A 14,462-nucleotide genomic window follows, 5' to 3' on the forward strand; every position below is an offset into this window, starting at 1 on the left:
TCCATAAATTTATTTGGCCACTCAGAGATTTGTGAATTCATTTGTTCATTTGACAAATTTCTATTTATTATCCACTATGTGCCAGTCTCTGAGACTTAAAAACAAAGATTATGTGCTAGATGATAAGCCAACAGTCTGATGGCCAAAAATCTGCAGGAGCCTAAGGAAACAAAATAAAATAGGCAACACAAGACTTTAGAGTGAAATTTTGTGTTATTTGGGTTGTTTCCAGTTACAAGGTACAGAGGAACATGTATACTTTTAAGTAACAGGTGTCAAAAACAAAAAACAAAAAACCTCTGGGCTTACGTAAAGAGAGACTGTATTTGAAAGGATTATTCCAAGATGGAGGGAAGGGGCCATAGTAGTAAGTGAGAGACGACTGTTGTAACAGGAAGAATACCCAGCCAGGAGATCTGCAAGAAGCCTCAAAGGTCAGGCAGAAAAGGGCTTTTCTTTTATAGGAGGCAGAGGAAGAAGCTAGAAGGAACCACGTGTGGTAAAGTGGGATGAGCAGGTGACAGTGGTGAGATTGGATAGTTGATCAGGGAAAGTTTTTCTCAGAAATCAGTGGACATTCAGATGGGCCATCACACAGGGGTGGTATGTGGACTTTGGCTGAGGGTCAAAGTCCAGTCATTTTTCAGAGCACAAAAGGGTGGGAGGATTTCTTCTCTGTTACTGTTTTCCAGGAGCACAGGGCTCAGGTAGGATTCAACATTGTCACAGGGGTTTATTGTAAAGATTCACAAGGGAAAAAGAGACACATAAACCTCAGCTACACAAACAAATCTCACAAAAGAATAAGAACCAAAGCATGGACATGCCCAACGGAGCTGGAACACGGTTGAGGCACTTGACAGTTATTTATCAGAAAATACGAAATTCATGAATATGTTATTTTGCTGCTCCTCTATAGTCAGTTCACAGAAGAGGGCAGTGGTCTTGGGAAGCACACAAAGGTTAAGAGGCTTTTCTCCATTACTTTCATATAAAGATGTACAGGAGAGAGGGGTCAACCAGGTGGGGTAAACTGGAGACTACATAGGACTTAACCAGACGTGAAAATTTTCCCAAGACAGACCTGTCAATGGATATTGATAGCAGGTTGATGAAGGATCAGTTAGAAACTGTTCCTTTTATGAAAGTATCAACTTCCTCCAAAACACACACAAACACATATACTCTAAACATCTTTAGCAAACCCCACTCCTTATATGAGTCATTAGGAAAGGGCTTAAGTTGCATATCTGGTCATGTGGGGAGTAACAGAAGCAGAAACTAATAGAAAGAGGTCACAATAAAATCACAATCCTCTTGGACTTGCAGAAATATTGGCATAGGTTTAAACTTCCACTGACTTTGGAAGTGAGGGATTCTATCTGATCTTACCTAGACTTTCAGCAGAGAAACCCTGCTGGTACTCAAGATTATATAATCACAGTAACCATAGAGCACTTAACTTTAAAAGAGACCAGACTAGGGACTTTACATACATGATGATACTAATTCTCTACTAAGTCTTTAACAGAAAACACAAATTCATTATTTGCATATCTCAGATGGGATACATGAGGATCAAAACGTATAAATAACTTCTTTATCCATCCATCAGTCAATGGACATTTGGGGTTTTTCCATAATTTGGCTATTGTTGATAATGCTAGTACAAACATCAGGGTGCACAGCTGTGGTATACATATACACTGGAATATTAGTCATCAAAAAGAATGAAATCTTGCCATTTTTAATGACGTGGATGGAGCTACAGTGTATTATGCTAAGCAAAATGTTAGAGAAAGACAAATACCATATGATTTCACTCATATGTGGATTTTAAGAAACAAACCAGATCAACACGGCGGGGGGGTGGGGAAGAGAAGGAGGCAAACCATAAGAGACTCTTAGTGGTAGAGTACAAACTTAGGTTTGCTGGAGGGGAGGTGGGCGTGAGATGGACTAAATGGATGATGGGTATTAAGGAGGGTACCTGTTGTGATGAGCATTGGATGTTATATATAAGTGATGAATCATTAAATTCTATTCCTAAAACCAATATTACTCTATATGTTAAACAACTAGAATTTAAATAAAAACTTGAAACAAAACAAGCAAAAAAGTATAAATAACTTTCTGGAGATCAAACATTTCTTAACCTCAGTTCTAGAGATTGAAATCTGTTTGGATAATTATGGTTTTTACTGTTAACCCCTATCCTGCCTCCCTAAGGGTGCATATATGGCTGTAAAGAGAATTTCTCTGACTTATTAATTCTGCCTTTTGCAATTTCTGGGGAAAAAATCAATTCTAGATCAGTGAGGTGGAGCTCCAACTTGACATTCTTGGAAACAGGAGCCCCAGAGGTAGAGATGACCAAGAGGACATACACCTTTTTAAAATGTGCAGAAATCACCAGGACAATTTAAACTTCTGCAGGTTGGTGAATGGGGGAATTGAGCCACAATAACTTAGACCTCAAGAGGAAGGCAGTCCTTCAGTTCCATACCCTTAACCATGACCTTCTCCCTTACCCTAAGGGTCCAATATGACCACAAGGAAAATTTTCTCAAAGATACCAATTTTGCCTTAAGCAATTTCAAAAAAGGATCCATACTAAGAAGAGAGGTCTTTCATGAATTATAGAAGTAGTTAGGAGATGCCATGCTTCAGGAGTACCTGGGTGGCTCAATCAGTTGAGTATCCGACTCTTGATTTCAGTTCCAGTCATGAGCTCATCATCGTGGGATTGGGCCCCGCATCAGGCTCCATGCTGGGTATGCAGCCTGCTTGGGATTCTCTCTCCCTCCCCCCACCCCGTTTCAAAATAAATAAACATTTTTTTTTAACTTAAAAGAAATGCCATGTTTCAGAGTACTGCTGAGGAGTAAAGAAGAGGAATTGCTTGGGGGTGATGGTTTCATGAGTGTATACAAATGTCCAAACGATCAAATTGTGTACATTAAATATGTGTAGTTTTTGGGTATCAGTGATAACACAATAAAGCTGTTTTTTTAAAGGAGGGGGAGTGTGCAATATTTCAATGCCTAATAAACACCAAGAACTATTGTAGGCACTTTATGCAAGTCAATTATTTTCACCTGAGGGCAAGAGAAAGCTTTGAGAAAGATCTTATTGCCCATTATGTACAGAAGAGGAAATGGGGGCAGAGAGAAGGTGAACGGACTTGTCTGAGAACATGCAGCTATTAAGTGGCCAGAGCCACCACTCTAAGTTGGTCCAGCTCAAAAGCCACACTCACTTAACTAAACCAGGTTGTCCAACGCTGTCCCCATTACACCCCACACAGTCATTGCTGTCTGAAAACCTAATGTTCCATTGACTGTGTCCTCAGAAAAACTGACAGTGAATCTGAGACATGAATGAGGAGACAGAGCCAGCTGTGGAGAGCTGGGAGGGAAGGAATGTCAGGTGCAAATGTCCTGAGATGGAAAACCTTAGTTCAAGGAACATTTCAAAAGTCAGCATGGCTGGATTATAACAAGAGGGTTAGAATGGAGTTGCCTTTTTAAGTCCTGGTAAAGAACTTGCATTTTTTTCCAAAGTATGATGAAAGTCATTTGATGTGGAAACATGACCTGATTTCCTTTACGTTACAAATGGTGGAGTTGCTTCCCTGAGAATTGCTGGAAACGTTCTGTTTTTATACTTTGTTCTCATTGTTTCCCTTCTTTTGGTAGCTAGATAGGCTGTTGAGGCTATCTTGTTGTTGCTTTTCTATTTCCTTATGTGTAACTTCCTCAATCGGAGAGCATACATCCAAAATTTAAGTCTATTAATTGTTACATTTAAGTTTCAGAAGAATTTCACTGTTAGCCTGTTTGAAAAGACCAGATAATACAGAACTGGACAATAAATCCTATGGGGGAGGGTAGTGTAAGTCTTCACATGATGTTTGCGGCAGGAGTCTGTCATCAAATCCAGCCTTAAAAAAGCGCTATCTTCCCATCTTTGAACGAAGGAGGCGGAATCAGCCTCAAAGGAGTCATGAGTCCCCAGATGTTAAATGGGCCAGAAAATGTTCAGTGCTCTCCTCTTAGTAGAAGATGCCACCATGCAGCCCAGACTTCTAACCCTCTGGAGAGGCTATGATGCAAACTTTTGGATTCCCTCCTGCAGGGACTAATCAGCCATTGAGGTAGTCCCTTGAACCCCAATTACATTAATTCCATGAGCCAAAATGTGTCTCCTCCTGAATGAGTGCCCAAATGCTTCCAGTTCCAATCACTCTAGAGCCTTGGGCATTGTGGCAGACAACACAGAGCCTTTAGTAGTGCTTGGTAGAGCCTCCTCCTTGTGACACCGACCCCGCTCTCCAATCAGATATCCACATAAAGCCATTTTCTAAACTCATGTGTTAGAAGCGGAACTATAAATACAGAGAACAAACTGATGGTTGCCAGAGGGGATAGGCTGGGGTATGGGAAAAACGGGTGAAGGGGAGAGGAAGATCCAGGCTTTCAGTTATGGAATGAATAAATCCCAGGAATAAAAGGCGTAGCATAAGGTATCTAGTCCATAGTGTTGTAATACTACTGTATGGTGATAGACAGTAGTTACACTTGTGGTGAGCATAGCAAAATACATAGAGTTGTCAAATCACTATGTTGTATACTTGAAACTAATGTAACACTGCATGTCAACTATACTCAAATAAAAAAATTTTCAATTAAACTAAAATTTTAAAAATTATATATTAGAAAACCATTGAAAACAAACAAGCAAAAAAAAAAAAGGTTTAAAACAAAGCAACCCCATCCTTATAAAGGAGTATAACTTCCTACTCTTCAGGCATATGCTGTGTATAGTGATTTTCTCCCGAAGAGGACAATATAGAAAAAGGCTGGAGGGTATGACCAGAGTAGCTTTATAGTGGAGAAGGCTCACCAACACTACTTCATCCAGATAATCAAGGTCAACTTCAACAGTCATAAATCATGTTGATAGTATCACAAGGGCAACATCAAGGCATGTACCAGGCTGACTTCCTGTCTGGATGCTCTGGAGAAAACTATGCATCCAAGCTTATTTAGTTTGTTGACAGAATTCAGCTCCTGGCAGTTGCAAAAGAGGATCTCATTTGCCTACTAGCTGTAAGCCAGGGACATCTCTCACCTCCAAGAGGCAAGTCACAATCTTCTCCATGTGGCTCTTCCATCTCCAGGCCAACAAGTGCTGCTAGTATTCCTCATGTTTCTAATCTGTGACTTCCCCTGTCTCTGACCTCCTACCTACCCAGATTTAAAGGACTCATGTGATTAGGTCTGACCCACCCAAATAATCTCTTAAACTCAACTGAGCCATACGACATAACCTAATCACAGGAGGAAAATCCAGCATATTCAGAGTCCCAGAAAATACACAGGGTGTGGATATTGGGGGGCTACTTAGAGTTCTGCCTGCCGTACTGTGTTTACCTGCCACCTTTCCAGAAGGCAAGCACATAAACGCAGGGGTTCTCCCACTCACCAGTCTAAGAAAACAGCCATGTGGTCATGGGGGCTACATTATTTTACATTAGAAAGGTCACCGTCAGTGGCTTTCAGACAGAAACCCTATGTCTTCCCTTATTCTAAGATTTATTGCTACAAAAAGATAATGAGGTACTATAAAGACTATAAGATAATAAAGTGTTTATAATGTGATTGGGACACTGACTAGCACAACAGTGGACTCCATAAATAATTATTATTTATTATTATTACTACTACTAATGTACAGCATGACGTGATGATAGATCTCTTTAGCTCTTTGGATACTCAATATTGATCTAAACAAAGTCAAAATTTTAAACTTTTCTTCAAGTGAATAAGACAACCGTAAAGAGTTGTAAAGTGATTTTTTTAAGTAATTTTGGTGTCTGAAGATACTTATTGGCAACTTGGGCTCAGTATGATATCTGATTATCCTGAGCTACTGAACACACCCTTGATATTATTTAATGTCATTTGCATCCCCTTCTATTAATAGTCATTCTGCATATAAATATTATTAAAGCAAAAATATCTTTCTCTATAACACCAATACTAACAATATCATTTTTTAATTTAATTTTATTTTTTTTCAATATATGAAATTTATTGTCAAAATGGTTTCCAACAACACCCTGTGCTCATCCCAAAAGGTGCCCTCCTCAATACCCATCACCCACCCTCCCCTCCCTCCCACCCCCCATCAACCCTCAGTTTGTTCTCAGTTTTTAAGAGTCTCTCATGCTTTGGCTCTCTCCCACTCTAACCTCTTCTTTTTTTTTTCCTTCCCCTCCCCCATGGGTTTCTGTCAAGTTTCTCAGGATCCACATAAGAGTGAAAACATATGGTGTCTGTCTTACTCTGTATGGCTTATTTCACTTAGCATCACACACTCCAGTTCCATCCACGTTGCTACAAAGGGCCATATTTTGTTCTTTCTCATTGCCATGTAGTACTCCATTGTGTATATAAACCACAATTTCTTTATCCATTCATCAGTTGATGGACATTTAGGCTCTTTCCATAATTTGGCTATTGTTGAGAGTGATGCTATAAACATTGGGGTACAAGTGCCCCTATTCATCAGTACTCCTGTATCCCTTGGGTAAATTCCTAGCAGTGCTACTGCTGGGTCATAGGGTAGGTCTATTTTTAATTTTCTGAGGAACCTCCACACTGTTTTCCAGAGTGGCTACACCAATTTGCATTCCCACCAACAGTGCAAGAGGGTTCCCATTTCTCCACGTCCTCGCCAGCATCTATAGTCTCCTGATTTATTCATTTTGGTGACTCGGACTGGCGTGAGGTGATATCTGAGTGTGGTTTTGATTTGTATTTCCCTGATGAGGAGCGATGTTGAGCATCTTTTCATGTGCCTGTTGGCCATCTGGATGTATTCTTTAGAGAAGTGTCTATTCATGTTTTCTGCCCATTTCTTCACTGGGTTATTTGTTTTTCAGGTGTGGAGTTTGGTGAACTCTTTATAGATTTTGGATACTAGCCCTTTGTCCGATATGTCATTTGCAAATATCTTTTCCCATTCCGTTGGTTGCCTTTTAGTTTTGTTAGTTGTTTCCTTTGCTGTGCAGAAGCTTTTAATCTTCATAAGGTCCCAGTAATTCATTTTTGCTTTTAATTCCCTTGCCTTTGGGGAAGTGTCGAGTAAGAGATTGCTACAGCTGAGGTCAGAGAGGTCTTTTCCTGCTTTCTCCTCTAGGGTTTTGATGGTTTCCTGTCTCACATTCAGGTCCTTTATCCATTTTGAATTTATTTTTGTGAATGGTGTGAGAAAGTGGTCCAGTTACAACCTTCTGCATGTTGCTGTCCAGTTCTCCCAGCACCATTTGTTAAAGAGACTGTCTTTTTTCCATTGGATGTTCTTTCCTGCTTTGTCAAAGATTAGTTGGCCATACGTTTGTGGGTCTAGTTCTGGGGTTTCTATTCTATTCCATTGGTCTATGTGTCTGTTTTTGTGCCAATACCATGCTGTCTTGATGATGACAGCTTTGTACTAGAGGCTAAAGTCTGGGATTGTGATGCCTCCTGCTTTGGTCTTCTTCTTCAAAATTACTTTGGCTATTCGGGGCCTTTTGTGTTTCCATATGAATTTTAGAATTGCTTGTTCTAGTTTCAAGAAGAATGCTGGTGCAATTTTGATTGGGATTGCATTGAATGTGTAGATAGCTTTGGGTAGTATTGACATTTTGACAATATTTATTCTCCCAATCCATGAGCACGGAATGTCTTTCCATTTCTTTATATCTTCTTCAATTTCCCTCATAAGCTTTCTGTAGTTTTCAGCATACAAATCTTTTACATCTTTGGTTAGATTTATTCCTAGGTATTTTATGCTTCTTGGTGCAATTGTGAATGGGATCAGTTTATTTGTCTTTCTGTTGCTTCATGGTTAGTGTATAAGAATGCAACTGATTTCTGTACATTGAGTTTGTATCCTGCAACTTTGCTGAATTCATGTATCAGTTCTAGCAGACTTCTGGTGGAGTCTATCGGATTTTCCATGTATAATATCATGTCATCTGCAAAAAGCAAAAGCTTGACTTCATCTTTGCCAATTTTGATGGCTTTGATTTCCTTTTGTTGTCTGATTGCTGATGCTAGAACTTCCAACACTATGTTAAACAACAGCGGTGAGAGTGGGTATCCCTGTCGTGTTCCTGATCTCAGGGAAAGAGCTCTCAGTTTTTCCCCATTGAGGATGATGTTAGCTGTGGGCTTTTCATAAATGGCTTTTATGATGCGTAAGTATGTTCCTTCTATCCCGACTTTCTCAAGGGTTTTTATTAAGAAAGGGTGTTGGATTTTGTCAAAGGCCTTTTCTGCATCGATTGACAGGATCATATGGTTCTTCTCTTTTCTTTTATTAATGTGATGTATCACGTTGATTGATTTGCGAATGTTGAACCAGCCCTGCATCCCAGGAATGAATCCCACTTGATCATGGTGAATAATTCTTTTTATATGCTGTTGAATTCGATTTGCTAGTATCTTATTGAGAATTTTTGCATCCATATTCATCAGGGATATTGGTCTGTAGTTCTCTTTTTTTACTGGGTCTCTGGTTTAGGAACCAAAGTAATACTGGCTTCATAGAATGAGTCTGGAAGTTTTCCTTCCCTCTCTATTTCTTGGAATAGCTTGAGAAGGATAGGTATTATCTCTGCTTTAAACGTCTGGTAGAACTCCCCTGGGAAGCCATCTGGTCCTGGACTCTTATTTCTTGGGAGATTTTTGATAACCGATTCAATTTCTTTGCTGGTTATGGGTCTGTTCAAGCTTTCTATTTCCTCCTGATTGAGTTTTGGAAGAGTGTGGGTGTTTAGGAATTTGTCCATTTCTTCCAGGTTGTCCAATTTGTTGGCATATAATTTTTCATAGTATTCCCTGATAATTGTTTGTATCTCTGAGGGATTGGTTGTAATAATTCCATTTTCATTCATGGTTTTTCTATTTGGGTCATCTCCCTTTTCTTTTTGAGAAGCCTGGCTAGAGGTTTGTCAATTTTGTTTTTTTTTTTGTTTTTTTTTTTTCAAAAAACCAACTCTTGGTTTTGTTGATCTGCTCTACAGTTTTTTAGATTCTATATTGTTTATTTCTGCTCTGATCTTTATTATTTCTCTTCTTCTGCTGGGTTTAGGCTGCCTTTGCTGTTCTGCTTCTATTTCCTTTAGGTGTGCTGTTAGATTTTGTATTGGGATTTTTCTTGTTTCTTGAGATAGCCCTGGATTGCAATGTATTTTCTTCTCAGGACTGCCTTCGCTGCATCCCAAAGCTTTTGGATTGTTATATTTTCATTTTCATTTGTTTCCATATATTTTTTAATTTCTTCTCTAATTGCCTGGTTGACCCACTCATTCTTTAGTAGGGTGTTCTTTAACCTCCATACTTTTGAAGTTTTCCAGACTTTTTCCTGTGGTTGATTTCAACCTTCATAGCATTGTGGTCTGAAAGTATGCATGGTATGATCTCAATTCTTGTATACTTATGAAGGGCTGTTTTGTGACCCAGTATGTGATCTATCTTGGAGAATGTTCCATGTGCACTCGAGAAGAAAGTATATTCTGTTGTTTTGGGATGCAGAGTTCTAAATATATCTGTCAAGTCCATCTGATCCAATATCATTCAGGGCCCTTGTTTCTTTATTGACCATGTGTCTAGATGATCTATCCATTTCTGTAAGTGGGGTGTTAAAGTCCCCTGCAATTACCACATTCTTATCAATAAGGTTGCTTATGTTTATGAGTAATTGTTTTATATATTTGGGGGCTACCGTATTCAGTGCATAGACATTTATAACTGTTAGCTCTTCCTGATGGATAGACCCTGTAATGATTATATAATGCCTTTCTTCATCTCTTGTTACAGCCTTTAATTTAAAGTCTAGTTTGTCTGATATAAGTATGGCTACTCCAGCTTTCTCTTGGCTTCCAGTAGCATGATAAATAGTTCTCCATCCCTTCACTCTCAATCTAAAGGTGTCCTCAGGTCTAAAATGAGTCTCTTGTAGACAGCAAATAGATGGGTCTTGTTTCTTTATCCATTCTGATACCCTATGACTTTTGGTTGGCGCATTTAGTCCATTTACATTCAGTGTTATTATGGAAAGATACAGGTTTAGAGTCATTGTGATGTCTGTATGTTTTATGCTTGTAGCGATGTAGAGGAGACTTAGATGAGTGTGATTCCACATTTTACCTTGACATTTTGTCTTATTACTTGTCAAATTGCAAACATTAAGAGTTTTTGTGCACTTTTCTCCACGTTTCCTTTAAAACTCTGATAGATAAGAGGATTGTCCCAGCATTCATATCTTCTTGAGGTACTGACTCTTTTTCCTTATATAATGTCCTTCTTTACCTCTTGTAACAACATTTTACTTAAAGTCTGTTTTAGCCATCTCAGCTCTCTCTTGGTCACTATTTTCATTGAATATCTTTTCCACTCTTTTGCTTTTATTTGTATCTTTAGTCCTCAAGTGAATCTCCTGTAGATAGTATATGGTTAGATCCTGGTTTCTTTTTTAATCCATTCTTCCAAACTCTCCTTTGAATTGAAGAGTTTAATCCATTTACATTTACGTTAATTGCTGCAAAGTAAGGACTTATTTCTGTCATTTTATTCCATGTTTTCTATATGATTTGTGTCAATTTTTGTTCCCCCAAAAAAGACTTAAGAGCTATTACTTCCTTATTTTGTGTTTAATCAGTTTTTTTATAATGTACAGTTTGTTTCCCTTCTCATTTCCTTTTCTAACTATATAATTATTATATATAATTATTATATAACAATATTAGCATATTAATTTGTATTATTAAATATGTATTTATGTATATATATTTATCTAAATATATACTAGTCATTTTCTTAGTCGTTACCCTGGGGATTGATATTAACATCTTATATTTATTATAATCTAGTTTAGATTAATACCAATGTTCCAGTATTTAGAGCTCTTGGATGACAACAGTAATTAGCTAAAGGCGCATTATTTTAATAATACTTAAACCTACTTCCTCCATTGTAGTTGGTGTCTTATTTTCTAGAATAGCAAAATATTTTCTTTAGAATGAAAACCTACTAATTATACCTTCTAATTATAGTAGAGATCTCAGGAGAAACAAAGACTACTAGAAGGAGTGTTAATTATAATAACCTCATGGATGTTATTCAGTAGGTCTCCTCTTTGATACAAACAGCATGATTAAAATGAGTATTTTACTTTTTTGTATTCTACTATCATAAGTATGGAAGTTTCAGGATGGGAAAGAACTGAGTAAGAGATAGATGAAATAACTGTAGGATCAGAGAACTAAGTAAATGATAGTTACTGTCTCCTAACATTTGAAAATCTTGCTTAATTAGTTAGCTTTGTCCATGCTTAAGTCAATTTCACAAATATTTCCTGAGCACCCTCTGCAGTAAAGGCTGGGTGTTAAGTGCTATGGGATCCTAGTCTGTAAGATACAAAGGGAAAAATAATATTTCTTTTCCTCAATGTTATATGCCTCCAGTGAATAACAAAGTGTAGCTCATAGAAACTGCATAAGAAAGATTTATAAACTGACTGGGACAAACATAGATGAAACAAACATTATTCTTGACTTCACTGATTCTAAATTATTGTATTTTATTGAATCTAAAATGCCATCAATTGTGAGATGCATTATTTTAATGTACCGTTGAGAAAAAAAAAGCTACCAATTATGTGTGACATGCCATGGATTTAAGTGCATCCCAATATAAGAGATGTTAAAATGTAAAAACAAAAATGAATCATATAAACAATAAAATAGCTGGATCGTGAACAATTTAATTCACAGTGCCTAGAAACGTGCCTGGATTTAAATCAGGGTACCAAGGGATAGTAGACTTCGTGCTAAAAAGTCTATGCTTTTCAGTTTAATCTGGCAAAGAGAGAAACTGCACAAAATTTTGACTCCATTAGTTGTTTGAAAGCTGCTTCTTAACATAAAATTTTTAATTTTGTCAAAGCAAAACAGAGAGGCCTTTTTGTGAAGTGGATTGACTACACAGTTTGTCTTCAAGCAGCCCTTGGTTCAAGTTACATTTTACCAGTTACTTTATTTTTCTAAGTCACCATAAAACAAAGGTAGTAAGTACACATGTTATGAGGTTGTTTTGTGGTTGACTCGAGAAAGACCTATAAATACTAGTTACCTTCATTTAACTGAAAAAGTATATGACAGTGAACATGATTGTGTTTAATGTAAATTCAGGTATTAATGAGGTACTAGATACTTTATTCCAATCAGGTCATCAAGGAATGCCTCCGTAGGGGGTCTGCATTTGGGCCTAGAGACCCAGGTGAAGGGAGAAATCTTAAAGAGTGAGGTTATTTAATTGTAAGATGTGATAATAAGCCATTAAGTGATAGGAAATGGGCAATATGTATTTGCCAGGGCATGTTGGGACTCTGATGTAGGGATTCTGTGTGCTTTCATGATTAAGAAGAGTAAAATCCAAAACTGATGGCTTTTCCTAGCAGTGGTTGTGAAGAATTATAATTATGTATCTGACCAACCAACTTGAGAATTGGCTAATATGGGAATGGTGACCTAAAGTAAGGTTGATCTGAAAAACAAATAATCCAGTGAAGAAATGGGAAGAAGATAGGAATAGGCATTTTTCAAAAGAAGACAACCAGATGGATAACAGACACATGAAAATATGCTCAAAATCACTCAGCATCACGGAAATACAAAAAAAACCCACAGAGATTCCTGAGGGAGACCTGGGAAGATGGCGGCATAGGAGGATGCTGGGTTCATCTCCTCCAGCTGATCACTGAGATTCCACCCACACCTGCCTAAATAACCTAGAAAACCACCAGACGACTAGAAGAATGGACTCTCCAGAGCCAAACATAGATGAGAGGCACATGGAAATGATAGGAAGGGCAAAGAGGCTGTACGCACTACACGGACTGGCGGGAAGGAGCTGGGCGGTGGAGGGGCAGCCAACCTGGCAAGGCAGAGCCCCCGAGTCTGACTTGCAAAAGCAGAGGGGCTGGATGGAGTGAGTTCTGACAGCCAGCAGGACTTAACACCTGGAATGTTAAAAGTCAGCAGCTCTGCTCAGAGAGCAGGAGGGCGAGAGGACACTGGGAGGGAGAGGTGTTGAGCTCCAGAAGACAGAGCTCAGTTCCACGGGGAACAAAGGCGCTGGGAAGAGCCATCTCCCTCTCCCATCCCCCAGCCAAAATCCCAAAGGTAACCAGTTCCTGTCACCAAACTTGCTTGCACCGGGCAAATACCCAACTCTGTGCTTCTGTGGATCCATCCCTCCAACGGGTCTGCCTGCCTCCCTCCCCATGCTGCAGGGCCCCTCCCACAGGGGACCACCAACAACAAAGCAAGCTAAGCCTGCCCCTCCCACCCCTTTGTACCTTGGGGATCCACCTCGGCTAATACACCCTTGGCCAGATCCCATTGAAGCAGCACCACGAGCCTGGCAGTGTGCAAGTAGCCCAGACAGGGGCCACACCACTCCACAGTGAGTCCTGCCCCTGGGAAAGGGGGAGATAAGGTACACACCAGTCTGACTGGCCCCAGCGGTGGGCTGGGGGCAGATATAGGGTCTGACTGCGGCCCCGCCCACCAACACAAGTTACTCCGGACAGCACAGGGGAAGTGCCCTGCAGTTAGGAGCTACTGCAGGGACTACCTAAAATGATGAAATGGAAGAATTCTCCTCAAAATAAACTCCAGGAAGTAGCGACAGCTAACAAATTAATCAAAACTGATGTAAGCAAGATAACGGAACAAGAATTTAGAATAATAGTCATAAAATTAATCGCTGGGCTTGAAAAAAGCATAGAGGACAGCAGCGAATCTATTGCTACAGAGATCAAGGGACTAAGAAATAGTCATGAGGAGCTAAAAATGCTGTAAGTGAGGTGCAAAATAAAATGGAGGTGACCACAGCTCGGATTGAAGAGGCAGAGGAGAGAATAGGTGAATTAGAAGATAAAATTATGGAAAAAGAGGAAGCTGAGAAAAAGAGAGATAAAAAAATCCAGGATTATGAGGGGAAAATTAGAGAACTAAATGATGCAATGAAATGGAACAGTATCTGTATAATATGAATTCCAGAAGAGGAAGAGAGAGAGAGAGAAAGGTGCTGAAGGTGTACTTGAACAACTCATAGTGGAGAACTTCCCTGATTTGGGGAAGGAAAAAGGCATTGAAATCCAAGAGGCACAGAGAACTCCCTTCAGACGTAACTTGAATCGATCTTTTGCATGACATATCATACTGAAACTGGCAAAATACAAGGATAAAGAGAAAATTCTGAAAGCAGCTAGGGATAAACATGCTCTAACATATAAAGGGAGACCGATAAGACTAGTGGCAGACATATCTACTGAAACTTGGCAGGCCAGAAAGGAATGGCAGGAAATCTTCAATGTGATTAACAGAAAAAATATGCAGCTGG

Source organism: Panthera leo, chromosome D4 (genome assembly GCF_018350215.1).
Source record: "Panthera leo isolate Ple1 chromosome D4, P.leo_Ple1_pat1.1, whole genome shotgun sequence".
NCBI classification, from domain to species: Eukaryota; Metazoa; Chordata; class Mammalia; order Carnivora; family Felidae; genus Panthera; species Panthera leo.